This window comes from Harpia harpyja, chromosome 2, assembly GCF_026419915.1.
Source record: "Harpia harpyja isolate bHarHar1 chromosome 2, bHarHar1 primary haplotype, whole genome shotgun sequence".
NCBI lineage: Eukaryota > Metazoa > Chordata > Aves > Accipitriformes > Accipitridae > Harpia > Harpia harpyja.
In genome coordinates this window covers 82570430-82588208 of record NC_068941.1, presented here as the reverse complement: position 1 = coordinate 82588208, position 17779 = coordinate 82570430, and positions in this window count along the sequence as shown.

Below are 17779 nucleotides of genomic sequence, written 5' to 3'. Positions count from 1 at the left end.
ACCATGAACTTTCTACTTTGGTTATAGCGAGTGGTACAAGGGTGCGAGGATTATACAGCTGCTGGGTGGGTAAGTAGGGAGACAGTGGAGATACGTACTGGCTAGGCAGGGTAAAAGAGGTAAGGGGATGTTATTTCTGACCAAGTTTACCAGGAAAGGAGTGCAAGAGCGGTGCTCACTTTAACTCTGGATTTTGAGTTCAGTACTTCCTGACTTTAAATCTGCTTAATTTAAATAATATTTTTGCCTGCATGAATTTTTACAGGTATTATTGCTTCTTGATCCTGATTGTTTTCAGTTTAATTCCACAGTAACAAAGTTTGATGTTTTGTTTTAAATTATCTCTGCTTTAGTTGTGGTTCACATAACTCTCTCGGTAAGGCAACTTTCGGTAAGTATTTACTCAAATCATGTGACTATACCTGCTTCATGTTATTATTAATTAGTGATGCAAAAACTAGATTGAAGTTGGCATCCTCTCACTTTGCTTTTCTTTGTCAAGTTCTGATGGAGCAAAGGTTCACCGACAACTTTTCAGTAAATATGCTTTGTGCCGTAATTTGTCAAATGGAGATTTTGTTCAACTATTGACAAAGAAGCAACCAAAAAGGGCCAAAATGTCAAGGTGGTTTGCCTTTAAATAGGGACGTTCATTATTAGAGAAGTCAAATATCTACATCCTCCATTGACTCTCCCCATACAAGAAGGGTGTTTTGCAGCTTAGTGGTAACTTTGTAGTTTTAGTCTTTCTTCTGACTGGTGCAGACCTTCTGGTTGCAATATAACTGCTCCATCTTGGCTTCCAGATGGCAATATTAAGATAACAGTGGATTTATTTCTCCTACCCTCTGTTCTACCTTCTTAGAGCCTTGACCCTGAAGTTCACACCATGTAAAAACAGATTTCAACATCCTGAGTCTTTTGGACTCTGATATGATTGACGAACAGAGGTTTATTTAGAACATCTTAGAGCATGTCTACACCAAGTAGTTTTCTGTTGCTTGAGAGCCAGGGTAGCCCAGCCATAATAAAAGGGTTAAATTAATCTGCACAGACCTATGTGGCACTACTCTGTGCCACTGATGTTAAAAATAGACTATTTTATGCTAGTTGTGGTCTGTTTCCATTGCCCCATGGTTTGCAGAATAGGTGTCCTCCTACAATTAGATTGCAAACTCTTTTGCCAGGGAGCTTCTTTGATGGCAAGTACACCTGAGTCTGTTACAGTATGGCCGTGGTCTAGACAGTCGCAGTCTAGCTCTACAGAGTGATAAATGTTAATAGCCTGTGATCAGCAGCTCTGGTGATGGGGGACTTTCGTCTTTAGTGTTTGGAAGGTCTTGATTTTGGAATCTGAAGTTTGAAGGTTTGGCTCAGTTTTTGTTTTTATTTTGAGACATTTGAGAGTCTTCGAGGAAGATGGGTCAAATGCCTCCCTTGGGCCCTCAAGGTTAAATCTATACTACACTGCAGAATTTAAGTGGAATTGCATTGGATTGCTGCTGCTGTCATCTGGACAAGAGTATGGGTCACTTTGAAACATATCACTACTGATAATAAACTCACTACAGCATATTTTGATACTATTCCTGCATTTGCCAGGAACTACACCTACTGTGTAAAAATGAACAATGCCCTTTTCTGGAGAAAAATTCATACACAAGCTTCAAAATGGTATGGATTCTGTACATTTGGGACATGACTGTAAATGGTCTTGTGTGAGTGACAGCATGGGTTTTCATAGTTTTGCCTGTGCGTTGAAAGAGTCTATTCTGTCACTGTGTTCCCATTGCTTCAAATACGCATGGTACAGCTTGTCATAAAACTCTGATTGAATTTAAACCATGTGTGTGTGGTTAGGGAGACATCTGTTAATTGTTCATGAAATTAATTGAATAGTGACTATCTAGTTGAGTTTTCATTGGATTTATTCCTAGGGGCTGTAATTGCCACTTTTGTAAGAGGTATCCCACAAGCAGGCTATTTTTAAAAAGAAAAAAACCCCTTACATGTATCTCCTGTCAGCTCATATTCTGGTGTTGAATATGCAATTTTAAAAATGGGATTGTAGCAACTCTTCATATCAAAGTAAAATGCTTGTTTTTCATACAGGAATTACCGAGTGTAACATAATTGGGCTCGCTGAAATGAATTCAGCATCTCTCAGAGAACAAAATCATTGAGCCTACCGACTAAATTTAACAGCCTAATAGAAATACGCAGGTGAAGGTACAATTAATTTTAATTACTAGACTATACATTGTTAGTTGCACAGCCATGAGTAAAATTAAAATGGCAATCACAATTAGAAAATTGCAACCTCATTGTGCAACAAATTAGTCACAAATTAAAAGTCCAGGAACTATTATACATCCACTTTATTGCTTTATGACCATTATTGCCCTGATATGGATTTTATATCTTTAATGTCTTGTCCACCTCTTTACACCTTATCTTTGTTTAGGATCTCTGGCTCCTTCCCAGATTGTGAATCTATTAAAAGAAATAATATAGGCTAGAGGGGTATGACTTCCCTGTTCACTCTGGGCAGAAACTTGTGAGTGGCCCAGTTCTGCTCGCAGGTGGCTTACAAAACAAGGTTTGTCGCAGGATTATTTCAGTGAGGTTTCCAGAGCAAAGAAAATAGTGTTCAGGGAGTAATAGCTGAGGTCTGTATGTGATGTAACCCTTTCAGAAAAGGTCAGGCCAGTTAAAGAGGGGAATCTAGAGGGAATCTACATTGGTGTAAGTTAGACTCTTTCCTACCCCTCCCCTCTGGTTGGGCACACTGATTGCCTGCCCAGAGAATTTTAGCTACAGGAGCATTTATGTTATAAGCCCCATTTTTAGCTGTTCTCCACATTGATTTGTGAAATGAGGTTTAAAAATTATCCCATCCTTGCGGGCTTGGTGGTGGTTGAAGCTGCCTTTGCCCTGAAACACTTGAGGAGCCATCATGTAATTGCTGAGCTGAAGCAGTGGCTGCAAACACCTGAAATGCAGCACCCGAAAACACTGCAGATGTTCTGCAAGACCACATCTGCCTGCTGTCCCACATCTGGAAACCAGTGTCTGTACCCACCTGGAACCAGCAGCTCATCTGACCAGGTCTTCACCTGCAGGTAAGTACTATGAGACCAACAGCAATCGCCACTGCCTTCACGCTATCTTGAGTGCGTTGCACGGAGAACCCCAATCTGAGGTGACTCAAGGATCTACCAGATACCAGGATGGCTCTTGTGCAAAACTGCGGAGCCACAAAGAAGGCTAAAGTAACTCCAGTCCCCAAATCTCCAGTTCTGTCCAAGATGCATCAGAGGAGCAAGAAAGAGAAATTCTCATACCAGCATCTGATTTATGCGTTCTGCATTTAGCCCAGTCCCTCCAGTCCTCCTGAGGGAGGCCAAGGCAGAGGGCTGCATACATTAGGGCTGGGAAGAACAGTACATAGCAAGATAATTAATCAGAGTTCGTGGGGAGGGGAGCTGAGGAAGGGATTTAAGACCAAACCATTGAACCCCAGCGTGATCTCTGTTCTCCACGTGGTCTCAGTTCTCTGGGGCCTTTTCTAAAATCACCAGCGCGTAGGCCAGCTTGTGTGAGCCCCAGCAGGGGCTTTTGCAGTGCTTGGAGAGCCGAAACTCCATTTCAAATATGCAATTGAACGGCTATCAGAGGGTAATGATGTTTAGTCACTACCAATTGGGACTGGATTTTAATTGATGACCCAGAGGTGAAAGTCTTTATATTCCATTACCTGCTATTGCCAGTATTTTTCTTCTGTAATCCTCTTTGCTGTAATGTGAATATTTTGAGAAAGGGAAATTAAAGTGTGACTGAAGATATGCAGCTGTTTTGGGGTGAGAAAAGATACATTTGCTCCCTGGTTATCTTTCTATATTTAAGGCCCAACAGGGACTCCTTAGCACAATCCCCGGTTCTGCTGTCTACTGGTAAAATGGAACCAAAATATAGTTTACTGAAACAACTTACTTATTTGTTTTTTTAACTGCATATTGTGGATTGCAAATTTCCATAGAATTTTGCTTCCATATTTACATTGTTCCCCTGTTCCTGAAAGGAAGGATTTCCTCTTATCCCAAGCAAAACTAATTTTTCATTGCTAAATCAAACACTGAAATCTCCCTCATGCAGTTCTGGGAGAGGCCAGAACCTGTGATTTACTGTACATTTATGCAGCTCCTAGCACCTGATTGCACAGAGCCTTGTAAGGCTTAACTCAGGATAGAAGGTGAGGAAAAAATAATAATGTGATTAATAGGTAATTCATAAGAATTTCTCTCAGAGGTCCTAGGACTTCCTTATTATCAGTAGTTTTCATAACTCAGACCTCCCTGAGTTTTAGAGTTTCTTGGTAGGCTAATAAGGATGGTCTTTCTCTTGAAAATGTGGAGACATAAAAATGAAATTCCAGCTTTAGAATCTATTTGGATATATCCTGTATGGTCAGTATTTTGAATGATTTCTACAGCAGTTAGTATGTAAGATTAGGGAAACATCTATCAGTACCACCGGCTGATACCCATTTACTATAGCGGGTTCTTTACGGGAAACAATATGTGTTGTTCCTTCAGCATTAACATTAGTAATACTAATACAAATATCTCTGTTATGACTTTGAGTTTCAAAAGAAAGTTATCACACCAGCTTCTCTGTCTGTAAAATGGGATTCATTATAAGTCAGAATGACGTGCTCAGGGCATTGCAACAACCTTGCAAGAGAAACAGGAATATTCTCCAGTTTCTTGTTTATTGAGCCACGGGATGCTGTTGAGACCCTTCTCTGTCCAAGTATTATGTATCTGTTTGTTGTGTGGTGCCAAAAGCACGTGGCGTACAGTGGTTTCCTCTGTTGTAGTCTTCCCATGCTGATATTTTAGAGGTGGTTTTGTAGGAAATGTGGTGAACTTGTCCAGAAGAAAATGTTGATGCAAGGAATTACTTGTTTTATTTTTCCTCCTGCTCTTTGCTGGTGAGAAATTGGCCTTCCCTATAAGTCAGAAGGTTTTTGGTGTTGAAATGCATGGAAGAGCTGCAATACAAATATCTTGTGATTTGGGTCAATAACTTTGCATTAATATTTGCCGTTAGTAATAAGTGGGTAGAACCTCATGGGAAAACTGCAAAAATGGAAATGTCTCCTTGCAGACATGTGTTCATGAAACCAGGGTCTGCAGCTGACAGAGCAATTGAAGAGGTGTCTTTAAGCTTTACTGTTGGAATCCTGAAACTCTACGCGACTTTTGAAATCCTTGGCGTGGTGGGAAGGAGGGGGAACTTGGGTCCCAAACTTTCTGTGAATCTCAGAAATATTGCAAATTTCTTATTCAGCCACTTTATTTATGCTGCAAATACGTAAGCATGATTCTTTAGCTATAGCTGAGAAGAATTCTCATGCAAACTGGAAGGTAGCCTTTCACTTAACCCCAGGTACTGCAAACTGCTTAATTTCCCCTACAAAGAACTAATTACAAATATACATAATAAATTATTTTCTCATAGTCTAACAGGACTCAACAGAAAACATGGGTTTGAGCATGTAGCTTTGAAATTAACTAAGCAATGTAACAGCATTAAAAAAATATCCCTAGGAAACCTTCATCTCTGATTTTATTTTATACTGTTATAGAGCTCACGCTTCAGTAATTTCCTTTCATCTAGTCATTGGGCTGAAGGAATAACACAGAAAAGGAAACCTCTGGAGTATCTGATGTGTATGGTAAATGGTCATTTCAGGGACCATGCACTATGGGCCTCAGACTGAGAGTTTAATTTAATTGGTTGAAATTAAAAAAACATTCATGCCTCATGAAATTATAACCTTTACCCCTTGTGTGTCAGCTACATCTGACACTAGCCTTGTTGTTTAGAGATGAAATCCCTCCCCTATTTAAATGGAAGCTCCTATGGGACCCACATAAGCCTTGCAAACAGAAGAGGCAAGTGGCTCTGATCGCTAGATCACTAGTCCAACCACAGTTAACATCAGCAGCATTTCTTTTAGAAGTTTGTCTGTTTTTATCTTTGCCATTTGAAAAATCACGTTTGTTTTTTGTTATCAGTGTGCCCATATTTCTTTTAAAATTCAGGTTTAAAAAAATTGGCTTTGTGTTCTCACTGGGGGAAATGAAATACAAAGGACAGAGCTCCAGATTTGTGTTTCCTGTCGAAAAATTGGGGGCTGAGGTTCAACTTCTAGCCTGAATGGTAATCTGTTTTACATCATTTGAACTCTCTACATGATTATGCATATGTGTGTGTGTTTTCTGCTGTATTTTTCCTTTCTTGCTGATTTAGATTATAAAGTACAAGAACATTATTATTATTGCAGTGATGAGGACAGGGTCAGTACAGCCTCCTTTAAGACTGGGGCTATTCCTGTAGTGCCAAATAAAAACAATTTTTAATAACATACACCACGAGGTACAGATGGGATGTCTTCAATGTTTCAGGATGGAGTTTTCAAAGAGGACCTCAGAGAGGCAGGTCCTCAGCTTTCACTGACTTTCAAATGAACTTGAGGACCACCAGCTTTAGATTCCTTTGGGGAAGCTCACTATTATAAATGTGCCTATCACATTTTTGTATGACATACGAGGTAGTGAGATAAAACCCCTGCAAGCTTGTAGAGCTGACCTAGCCCTTTAATAGGAGATCTGCTTATGGAGATGCCTCAGCTCTGACCAATGTTTGCATCATGTTCATGCTGAATTTCTGGAGGCCTGCTCAAATGTCTTTATTCTGTGAGATTCTGGGTCCTCAGCTAGTCTAGAAGCTGGGTTACCAGGGCAGTTTCAGTGACAGCTTCTCATTATACCAGAACTCTTCCCTGGAAGGGTATCAGGTGATGTGGAAAGCTACTTAACCAAGGTGGCCCATTCCTTCTTAGTTTTTTGCTGTCAACAGGTCCATCAGTTGGTTTCAGTTTTGTGTATAAGATGAGCATATATATGATAGATGTATATACTGTTGAGTTCTGGTTATCCTTAACAAAGTTTTTAAGTGCAATAAGAAGTTAAAAAAATGTTCATGGAAATTATTTGGGATCTAGTACACCTTTTATATATGAAAATTCAGGTAAGTTATACCAGAGAAGAAATGAATAAGAAGAGACCAGGCAAAAGGACGTAACATGGAGGGGAAATATGCTGGGAAATTCTTATTCTGAATAAGAGACATGAGAATGAGGTGATGAGATGGTGAGAGCTGAGAATGAGAATAAGGTGATGTTCAATGAAAAGAAAGTTAGTTATCACATAATCAAGAGAGAAAATTCCCACAAGGGACAGATGTTTTTTGGTGCACATTGCTATAGAATGTCATTGACAGCAATTTAGGAAGGTTCAGAAAACACTGAGCGCTTACAAAGATGACAGGAATGCTCAGAAGGTTAATACTAGGTTGTCTTAAAAGAGGAATTTCCAAAGTGAGGTAACTTTGATGCTGTGGCAAATTACCCTCCGCTGCCTGGCTGCACCATTTTGTGAAGCAGTAGGACTCAAAAAAAAAAAAAAAAAAAAAAGTCCCAGAATGCTGAAGCAGAAGCTGTACCCTTGGTTTTGTCTAGCTCAGCAGAAGGGGTTCAGATCCCAGTTATTTCACTTTTCTGTCAGCATAGCACCAAATTCATAAAGCCCTGCTTAGGTGCCAAGCAGTCTCAGGAACGTACGTGTCACCATGAATGTGTAGGTTGACTTATAGCGGTACTCAGTGTCCATAAGCTTAGCAACAAGAACAGTTTGTTCTCATGCCCTGTGGTGCTACTTATCCTTCAGGTCTTTCATGAATAAGAAGCACAAAATTGGTGAAATTCTCAAAGTATCTGATGCAAAAGGACATTTTCAAATGTTGAATTCAGGTTAGAACTAATCCTCCATTTCAGCCTAACATACCATTTACTGCCAACCTCATGCATTTATTATTCAAACTGTGCTTGCATGCTTGCCCCTGAAAAATTCAAAAGATGCAGCAAATCTGTCCCAAAGGACTTTCCAACTCAGGGCTGGGCTCTGATACCTCAGGAGAGCACCAGTGTCACTCTAAGAAGGCCATATGTTTCAATGCAACTGCTGCTTTGCAGTTGGGAGGGATGAAAATATGGTTTTAGATGGAAGCCAAGGCATTGCTGGTCTACGTTTAGTGAGGCTGTGTGTGCAAGATCCAAAATGTTGGCTTGCTAGTCATGTGAACATGGGGACAGACATCAGTGCTGGAGATGTGCCGTGGTTATGGAAAGGGAAGGAAAAATCCAAGGAGCAAACATGCCTGCTTTCACCTCCTCACTCATCAGTGCAACCTGTGGAGCTGTTCCAAAAACTTTCCAGGGACTTTGGATTAAGCCGAGCTCTTCTACACAAATAAACTTGACCGAAGAGGAGAGCGTGTGTCTCTGTGTCTTCCTGGGGGGCAATGTGTATATAGGTGCAAGTCTCGTTAATGGCAAGCAACATGAGCAAGCAGGTTTTAACCCTCTGAAGGGTGTATGCTTCAGCGCAAGGAAACGAATGGGACTCATTGACCAACAGTAAACTGATTTTCCCTGAAAATCAAGGAAATATAAGCCCCTCCCCAGCTCTGTTTCTGAAAGAAAAGCACTAAACAACTTCCTCCCCTGTGTGAGCCCGTATAATGATAAAAGAATAAACTGCTCTGCTGGAACGTTTGGAGTTGTGGGGTTTTTAGCTCCTCCAGGGAGTGGGGCATTGCTATCTGCAGATTGAATCAATCTGCCTCGGAAGCGTGATGGCAAGAGCCCGTACATGATAACAAAACGACACATTGAGGGAACAGCCTTTACTTCTTTGAGCATAGATAAGACGGCTTTTTAAAAAGTGAGCAGGCACAGAGCAACTGCAACCTCACCCAGCAGCAGTTTTAATCCTCTCGTTTGAGATTGGTGGAAGATTTGGCAGGTAGGAGGATGGGGTAAGTCTCTTCTTGTTATCTGAGAAGAGGACAATGCTGTTACAAGTAAGGCAGCAAGAGAATTCTTGCTTGATAATAGAATTAAAGGGAGCTAAAGGATGAACTCTTTTTTTATTGGGGGGAATAATAAGATTGTCTGGGGCTAACTTTAGTGAAACTTGTTATTCTGTCTCTGATTTAGTTGTCATCGGTCTCTTGTGCGCAGCACTGCAAAGGGCATTGCTACGTTAACCCACGGATGCTGTGCAGGGCAGTGGAGGCCTGGCCAGTTTTGTTTGCTTGAAGGCACCCCCCTCTTTTGCTCCTTTCCTAGGAAACGGCTCTTGACCAGCAACTTATTCTTAAGCGGCTGATTTTTGTGTGGTTTTTGTTTAGAGGCCCATGCTTTAGCACCTTTGGGGCTGCGGTGCTGTGTCTTGGAGATATGCCCATTTAATGAAAACCACTTCATGTGTACAGATACCACATCTGTGACAGGGATCTCTACCATGTAAGCTAAAGGAGATCTCAGAGGGAGCTCTGCCAGAGATTTCCATAGCCACTGATCCCAGCCACAAGAGGGAAACACAACCATACGCATTAATCCAGTCTGTCAAGTGCACCTTCTCCATGTGTGCAAAGTCTTCTTGGGCAGCTGAGGTACCCCGGGGCATCCCAGCGCTACCTCAAATGCAACCTAAGGTTGCATTTCCCAAAGTCCCAACTAGCTAGCGTCGTGGAGGTTGCTGGAGCCCTTTTTCCTTTTGTTGGTTGGAAGCACTGTGGGAAGTATGTAATCCTGTCTCTGCTAAGTGCGTATAAAGAGCTTGTGTGGTGTGTGCTGGAACAGAACAGGAATGGTGTAAAAAGTGGTGTTGCCACAAACACCCTGAAAAGGCTATTACGGATGCTGTCACAGACGGCTTTGCCTTCTACTCTCCATTATCTAATAGTTTCAGTTGTCAAGAAGGCAGCAGGTTTAATAACCAAACACCTTCCTGCTCTGAAGAAACAGCCCTTCTTTATAACTGCCTCTGCCTGAGCTGGGCAGCCAGGCAAATCCCATGTGAGAGGTCAGTGAGCTTGAGAGCTTCTGCAAGCTCCTGGCTTTGTGTGCTTGTGCTGGTAGGAAGCCAGTGTGCACCTCTGCTGCAGCCCTTACCTCTGCCTGGGGGATCCTTTACAGGCTGGGCTTGTACCCAAAGCAAATACAAATCTGTGGCCAGAGGAGGTAGTGTTGCCCTCGATTTGTACCATGCCTGTTGGTGCATTTGACCGTAAAAATCACCAGTACCAAACCCTCCAAGGACAAAACTCAATTTTTGCCAATAATCATATTTTTTTCCAGAAATCTGGGGTTTCCCATTCTCAAAAGTAGCAGCAAAATAATTTTTTCTGATGAGCATCGTCTCAGGGCAACGGGTGCTACCACAACCAGTCGTGCTCCAGCCCTCCTGGGCTGGGGGGACTTGGCAGGCTCTTGGACAAGCAATTAGTGAGGTAGCTAACAACGGAGATGTAAGGTTGTCTGCTGGCCCTTGGCAGTCTGGCTGGTGGGAGGGTGAGGATCCAGGGGATGGTGTGCTTGCCTGAGCCAGTGGTGGCACGAAAGGAAGGGAAGGAGACCCTTCTGCAGCCCAGAGTCTGGGGCCACTGCTCTGTGGCCACCAGCTTCAGGTGCAAGCTCCCTGCACATCCCATTCCCCACATGGGATGCCTGCATTAAGCTGGTAACGCAGGTGATGCCCACACACCGGCTGCCAAGGGCACGAACTGAATACCCTCCAGGGAGGGAGGAAGATGGGGACAGGCGCAGATTTCTCGGGCCGCACCAATGCCAGGCATGAGAATGTTGTCGTTATCCTGCAATTCTGCAAAACATCACCCTGGAGGAGGAATGCATGTGATTGCATGAGCTGAGCACAGAGGCATTGCCTGTTAAGACAGGCATCTTCAAAAGCAAAACAAAAAATGTGTCTGTGAGATGAGCACGAGTCCCAGAGCCACCACTGCTTTTAACGCATTTTCAGCAAGATGCCCTGCACCATCCCCAGAGCCCCTCCACTCCCCCCACCCCCCAACTATTTAATTTTGCTCTGGCATGAAATAATAGAGTGCTGTGTATCTATTACAGATGTAAAGAGATTTAGACTGCCACAGGTTTCAGTAGCACATTCAAAGCCCTAACAAAGCTGGGTATAATAGACTCTCCCTGCCATTATCCATTCAGCAAGTGTAATAAATGACTCGGCCACAGCCTGCCATATACCACCCGGCCCAGATAACAGCTGAAAGGAGAAAATTAAATTTTGCTTTTGTTGAAACATTATGATTTATGTATTTGTAATATAGGCTGCGGTGGGCAATTGAAAAAAAAAAAAGATTGCTGAATATACTTCAGGGTTACTGATTGTACCACAGGCCACTTAGAGTGCTAGAAATGCTGTTCTTCCTCCTGTGTTCCTTAATAATAATAAAATCATACAAATTCCCATTAACCTTTTCGCTCATGTTGATTTTATTTATATATTTATTTATTCAATTTTTTACTTCCAAGTCTTAAGCTTTGGCCATTTACTCTCAGCCTCATGAAAAATAACAGAGTGATGGTTTATGGAGACAAGGCATGAAGTACCTAGGCATGTAAAAATGATGGATGTAGGTCAAAAAATCTATATATCATTTTTAGTATTTTTATAATAATTTTCTTTAAACGGGCTGGTTCCCCCCCTTCCCCTCCACCTCTTCTCCACTGCTGTCTTTAGACTTGATGACAAGATATTCTGATATCCTCATCCTTGCAATATCTAGACCTATAAAAATAATTAACTTCTCCCACCTTAGAAATATAGAGACAGAAACAGGAGTGCTTCACCCTGTAATTTATAATATTGCAGCACCGTCCCTTAATATTGTAATCAGGCCTGCAAAGTCTTATCATGTTGTAGAATATAATGAACTTACTTACTCATTTCAACATCACATTTCATCTTAGTTGTTCTCCACATTACTTGCTTGTCCCTCCCCTTTTCTGGAACACTGGCAAGAACATCATAGAAGTTTTCTCCCTTTCTTTTTCCTTTTCTTCACCTCCTTTAGCTCTGGGGTTGAACTGAGTCAACAGACCCATCAAGGAGGCTGGAGGATCCTTTGCCTGGGCTCCCTAGGAATTTAAACATGAGTAGCTTTTACTATTTTTGTGGGTTTTAAAATTTATTAAACCTATTTACGTGGCTTATAAATATGCTTGATCTCAGCGAAACCAATTTGTTGAAAAAGGACTTGGCTGCATGAGGAGGGATAGCGGTAGGACTGGAGCTGGAGGATGCTCTGTGCTTCCCACGCAGAGCTTTGCGGTGTGCATCCTTGTTGCTCTGAACATTTGCGTCTCAAATGTTGCCACTTAAAGCAGGGTCTGTCGGAAATTTGGAGGGATAAATGGGATTGTTCCTGTCTTCCTTTTGGCTGGTTGGTGGGGAGTGGAGTCCTGAATCTCTTTTTTCTGACCCTCAAGTCAGCCCGTATTTAATGTGGGATTCATCTGGTAACAGCTCATCCAGTAGTGATGATTTTGGCTTTTTCTGAGGAAAATGCTCTCTTCTGCATCTTCCTAGAGATTTTTTACAGTATTTTCTCTTCCCCCACCAACTACCCATTCACAGCCACAAAAAGTCATTTAGTCCCATGGTATTTCCTACCCTTGCCCAAAAACTGCTTGCCTTAGGGGCTGACAGCACTCCTCTAGTAGGTGCTCCCATTGGAGCACTCCAGGAGAAATACTCTATAACGCCATATACTCCATAATATCCTAGAAGCTTTAGGCAGCCAGAAAAGGAGGCTCTACCTGCTCTCCAGCATTACCCTTTCCGTTCTGGCTATGGCCTGAGCAGGTCAGCATCATCATTAAGAAGCAGCTCTGGTCCCCCTGCAAGACGGGGCAGGGGCCTGATCCTGACTCCTCTTGTCCCCTTTGCTGTGTAGGAGCAATGCAAGGACGTGTTGTGAGCCATGGCCATGGGGACAGCCTGTAGCTCTTCTGTAGCCTTTGCTATCTGCATCTCTTGCACTTTGATGTGTCAGAGCCCGGCACAGGTCTCTGGCGTTAGGTCTGGCAATTTTTTGGGTAAGGCATATCTAGAAAGGTTAAAACCCATCAGCTGAAATGTATTGTGGTCTCACTGCATTTAATTTTTTTTTAAATCCTGGGTGCATGGGGGGTTAAGCATTTAAATAACTCGTGTCTGTTTTAGATCTGCTGAACCCCAGGCTGCTGTTAGCATATATGGTCTGGAAGTTCGGGTGTGCAGGGGATGTTTTACAGCTAGCTCATCTCTTGATCAGGTATTCTGCTAATGCACACTGACAGATATTTTGTGAAGCAACATTCAGTCTATTTATTGACCCCCTGCCCTCAAATGCATACATACAGCAGAACACTCCAGCTTATATTTAATGCTGAAACATTTGTAAGTACTGTATATCCTATGATCTATTGGACTAATGAAAAAGAAGGTTTATCACTGCAGTCCAGTGTAAATCTGCGGATAACCTTACTGTACAGTCAATTTATTCCTTTAACAGGTTTATTCCTTTATCAGGTGTTTGTAGAAGGTTTCACCATAAGTACAGCAGAGACATAATTTGCTGTGGGGCAGATTTATTTGTTTCACAGGGTTATTATTTTAACAGTCTGATAATCACTATGAGTATGTTTCACCATTTGGTATTTCTGTGTGTATATGCGAAAGTGTGTTTATTCATTCCCTGAACAGGTTCATTTTCTTATCAGCTATTCATTTTAAAGAGTTTTATTACATATGCAGAGTGTGTAGGGTACTAGAGTGCAGTAATTTTATTAAGAGATTTATTTAGTGTCGGATATTCATTTAGCTGGGGTTCACTGTAACACAATCATACGCTTGCACCTGGCCAATTTTCTTTGTATCTCGCTGTTTGCTATAAACAACACTTTCCCTGCACTGCAGCCTCCAATTCTCCTTTCTTTTTTTTTTAACTTTTTACAGGGAACACCCCCATGCTCCAACTCCTTTCATTTATTTTATCATCATCTTTTATTTTTTCTGCGTCATTGTCAGGGGAAGGGGATCTTGTTTGCAGGCTCATATGAAGTGTTTTTTTAAAATAAATAGGCTTAAAGATTCTGCTAAGAGGAGGAAGTTTCAGAAATGTCTCTCGAATGCCACTTGGCAATTGCTCGAGTCCCGGCACGCAATCAGTGACTGGCTGGAGAGAAGCAGGAGGAGGAAGATGATCCCAAAACAAGACTCTGGTTTACTCAGAAACTGTTTGGCTTTGATGTTTTGCTATAATATAATCATTTTTCTGTTATGTGAATATTAATTCCAGAAAAGAGGAGGAAAGAAATTGTTCATAAACTGTAGGTGATGCCTGTCTTTAAATTGCCATAAAATGAAGCCTTAAAATAGGGAAAGAAATCCAGCTGCACCACTGAGTCTTATTCTAATCTTCCTGATGTCCAGGGTTGTTTCAGACTGATTTCATAGGAGGCAGGCTTGGTGTCTAGTCGGTGGTTTGCCTTTCTCTCCCCACAGCTGTCCATAGGAAAGAGCTACATAAAAAATCTATAAGCCTTCTCTACTCAGTGCTCCGAAATGGCCGGAGGTCACGGAGGAGGCAGAGGGTGACACTGCACATTCCAGGGACCCAGATGCAGATTTTCAGGCATGTAGAATCTTTACTTTGAATTACTTAGGTGGGAGAGAGGTGGTCTGTAACAATGTGTTTTTCTGGTCCAAAGCATATAGGAATCAGTGAAAACGTCTGAGCTCAGTTAATGCTGGGTGAGGTTCTCAACTGCAGGAGGGTACTTCTAGTAACTGGCCAGCATTATAAACCTGGAGTCTTCTGCATAACAGCATAGCTGTCTTCTGAATGCTTATTTGTCTGATTTCTAGAAGAATGGATCACGATGCTCAACCGGACTCAAAAATGCAAAAGCATTTTTGCCAGCAGCAGAGTCAGTGAGATAATGTTTAATGTTGAGTTTTCTGAGACCAGTGTAAGATCCTGTGTAATTAAATAAATCATACGGTTGCCTAGATTTAGAATCCTGAGTCTATATTTAATGTCTATTGGAGATAGGAACTTCTGAGAACTTCTGAGCATCTACACAGCCATATTGAGGTTAACAGTGATACCTGGGCCCTTCATTTATGTATTTTCTTGATAGAAACCAGGAATTTTACTTAACAGCTGACACCTTTCAGATCTTGGATCAAAGTTGCATCTATTTTCAACAGTTTAGCTGTAATTGTTTTCTAAATATTTATTTGATCTCAATATGCACAGTGATTTTTAATTCCCCAGTACTTTTTAGGGTTTGTGTTGTCTCCTAACTTCTTTGCTGCTATTATTTTCCCATCTTACTATCCATTTAGTCTGATTGTTGTCTAAGCCAACTTTTCCTTGAATTGCCTGAAACTTTTTCACACAGAGAGCAAACTATTAAACATATCAGTATTTCATTCTAATAGAGGAGCAATATAACTTCAACTGCATTATCAATACAAGATCAAAACTATTGACGAAGACACAAAAGTAAATCAACATTTGCCTATAAACAACATAGTCCGTTTACCAGATGCAATTAATACAATTTAAACATTCAACCAGATCATCACTTAGCATTTGCTGCTTTTTTCTTTACAATCAGATGTCCAGCAGTTTAGTAGGAATGGCAAAATAACCTGCTAAAATTCATTGGCAACGGCAGTGTTTATTTCCCAGACAGAGTAGGGAGTCAGTGTTAGAACTTGTTAGAATAAAGAACTCCATTTTCACAGAAGTTTTGGGAAGTCTTTTCTATTTTGTGCTGGAAGAAATGACAGTTCTTCAAACATTTTTGTAAAACAAAGCTATGTTAAAATACCAGATCTGCACTGAGAAGAACTGAGTTTTGTTTTGTTTCATCTCTGAGGTGTTCTGAGAATCCATCCTGATCCATGAAACCTTTTTCTTGATAATATCCTTGAAATCAATATTTAACTGCAAAGCATTTTCACTCTGACAAAAATGCATTTTTAGAAGAAAGAATGTTTAATTGAAAATGTTCTTAACAGCTCTAGTCTGAATGAAACTACCCATCAGTTTACTCTTCAGTGACTCATTAGTATGGTATTAAATTTATGACTACAGTGAAAAAAAATCAGCTATGGTTAATTGAACCCCTATTGTAAAGAAACGTGTTAAAATGTACTTAGTTATGCTCAAGGCTAATGTTATTTGTTAAATCTCCTAGGAGGGAATTAGCAGTTGAAGTTTTGTTTTCATAGTGTTAATTATTACTCTTGATGCTGCCATGCAACATCCTTGACTCACTATGACTTTTCAGCGAGAGTCTGTGTGACAAATTTGCTCCTTATTGGGTAAATAGCATCATTAAGGAGGAGCAGGGAAGGTAAAAAATGGGACAAGGGGGCAGGTATAATGTTGGGTGATGGACCCAGAGCCAAGATTTTCCCAGGAGATGTTTGCTGGCTGCCAAGTGATTGTGATTTTCTTGGGAGTGTGAAAGACCCAGCCCAAAGACAGCATGGATCCAGTTGCTGAGTTTAGTCTGGTACTCAAGCTGTAGAAATTTGTGATTTTTATTCTAGGTTGTGTCAGACCAGACAGAAGCCCTCATAAACTTTCAAGTGTTTTCTGTATAGGGAGTCCAAGGAAAAGCCCTGCGTTATTGGACATAAAGTACCTCCTCTTACCTGATCCTGGGAATTAAATAGCCATGAGTTTATCCAAGGTTTGAAGGAAAGTTGCCTAGGCATCCCTGGTCCTGTGGGAACAAGCCGAGGCTCCATGGCCAAACCCTTATATTTCTGCTTCTGCTCTTCACACAAGAACTGAAGCAAAACCCACTCATATTGACTGTGAAGAAGTATTGCTTTTATCCCAGCAAAACCATCCTGATTTACAGCTAGCTGCTACAGCTGCCCATTCTCTAGGTTTAATGACACCAGAACATAACTGCCTGCTGTGCTTTGGCTCCATTTCAGGCAGAGACCAGAAAATATTGAGGTTAGGAGAGAAGAGGTCCAAACATCAGCAAACCTCAAAACTCAGTGCACAAATCCCACTGTATAAAGTGTGAGGTTTTCACTCAGGTTGCATGTTTTACACTGCAAGTATATGACATTGCAGTGGTCCATCGGATCCTTTATCCTTATTCAGAATACGAATATACATGTGTCTGAGGGAAATGACTGCTGGGAATTTTTTTCTTCTGGTCCAAGTGCTACTATAGTACAGATAAGAAAGACCTTTTTGGTAGCCTCGGCTGTTTTATTAACAGTGAAAGATTGCTCCACACTGCACCTACTTAAAAATTGTTTTTGCAATACCAAGCAATGGTCCTTGCACAACATCTCTTGACGGATTATTCAGGTGTATCTTCCCTGAGAATTTTGGGAAGAGATAAGCAATGAGATTAAGACCAGGCTTGTTTTCAGACTGTGATATTTAGGTTTTATATTCATGTGAGCATGAGTGGTAAATGTGTTTTTCAAGTGATGGCCTCTGCAATGTGGGTTTCTGGGTGCCTTCAGCTTTCTCAATACTCAGAATCAAACCTTTGCACAAGTTTTGTAAAACTTCTGGAAAACTGCAGATGTTTTCTTTCAGTATCTACAGTGAAAACAACAGATCTGTAGATTTTTAAAAGGAAATGAGAGCAACTTGATTTCTGAAATTATCAAAATGCTTGATGGAATCAAAGAAGCTGAAAAGAGCCTTATGAAGCAACTGATTTATTATTATTACATTTATACATATAACATATATGCAATCGCATATAATAATAATATGTTAAATGCAATTA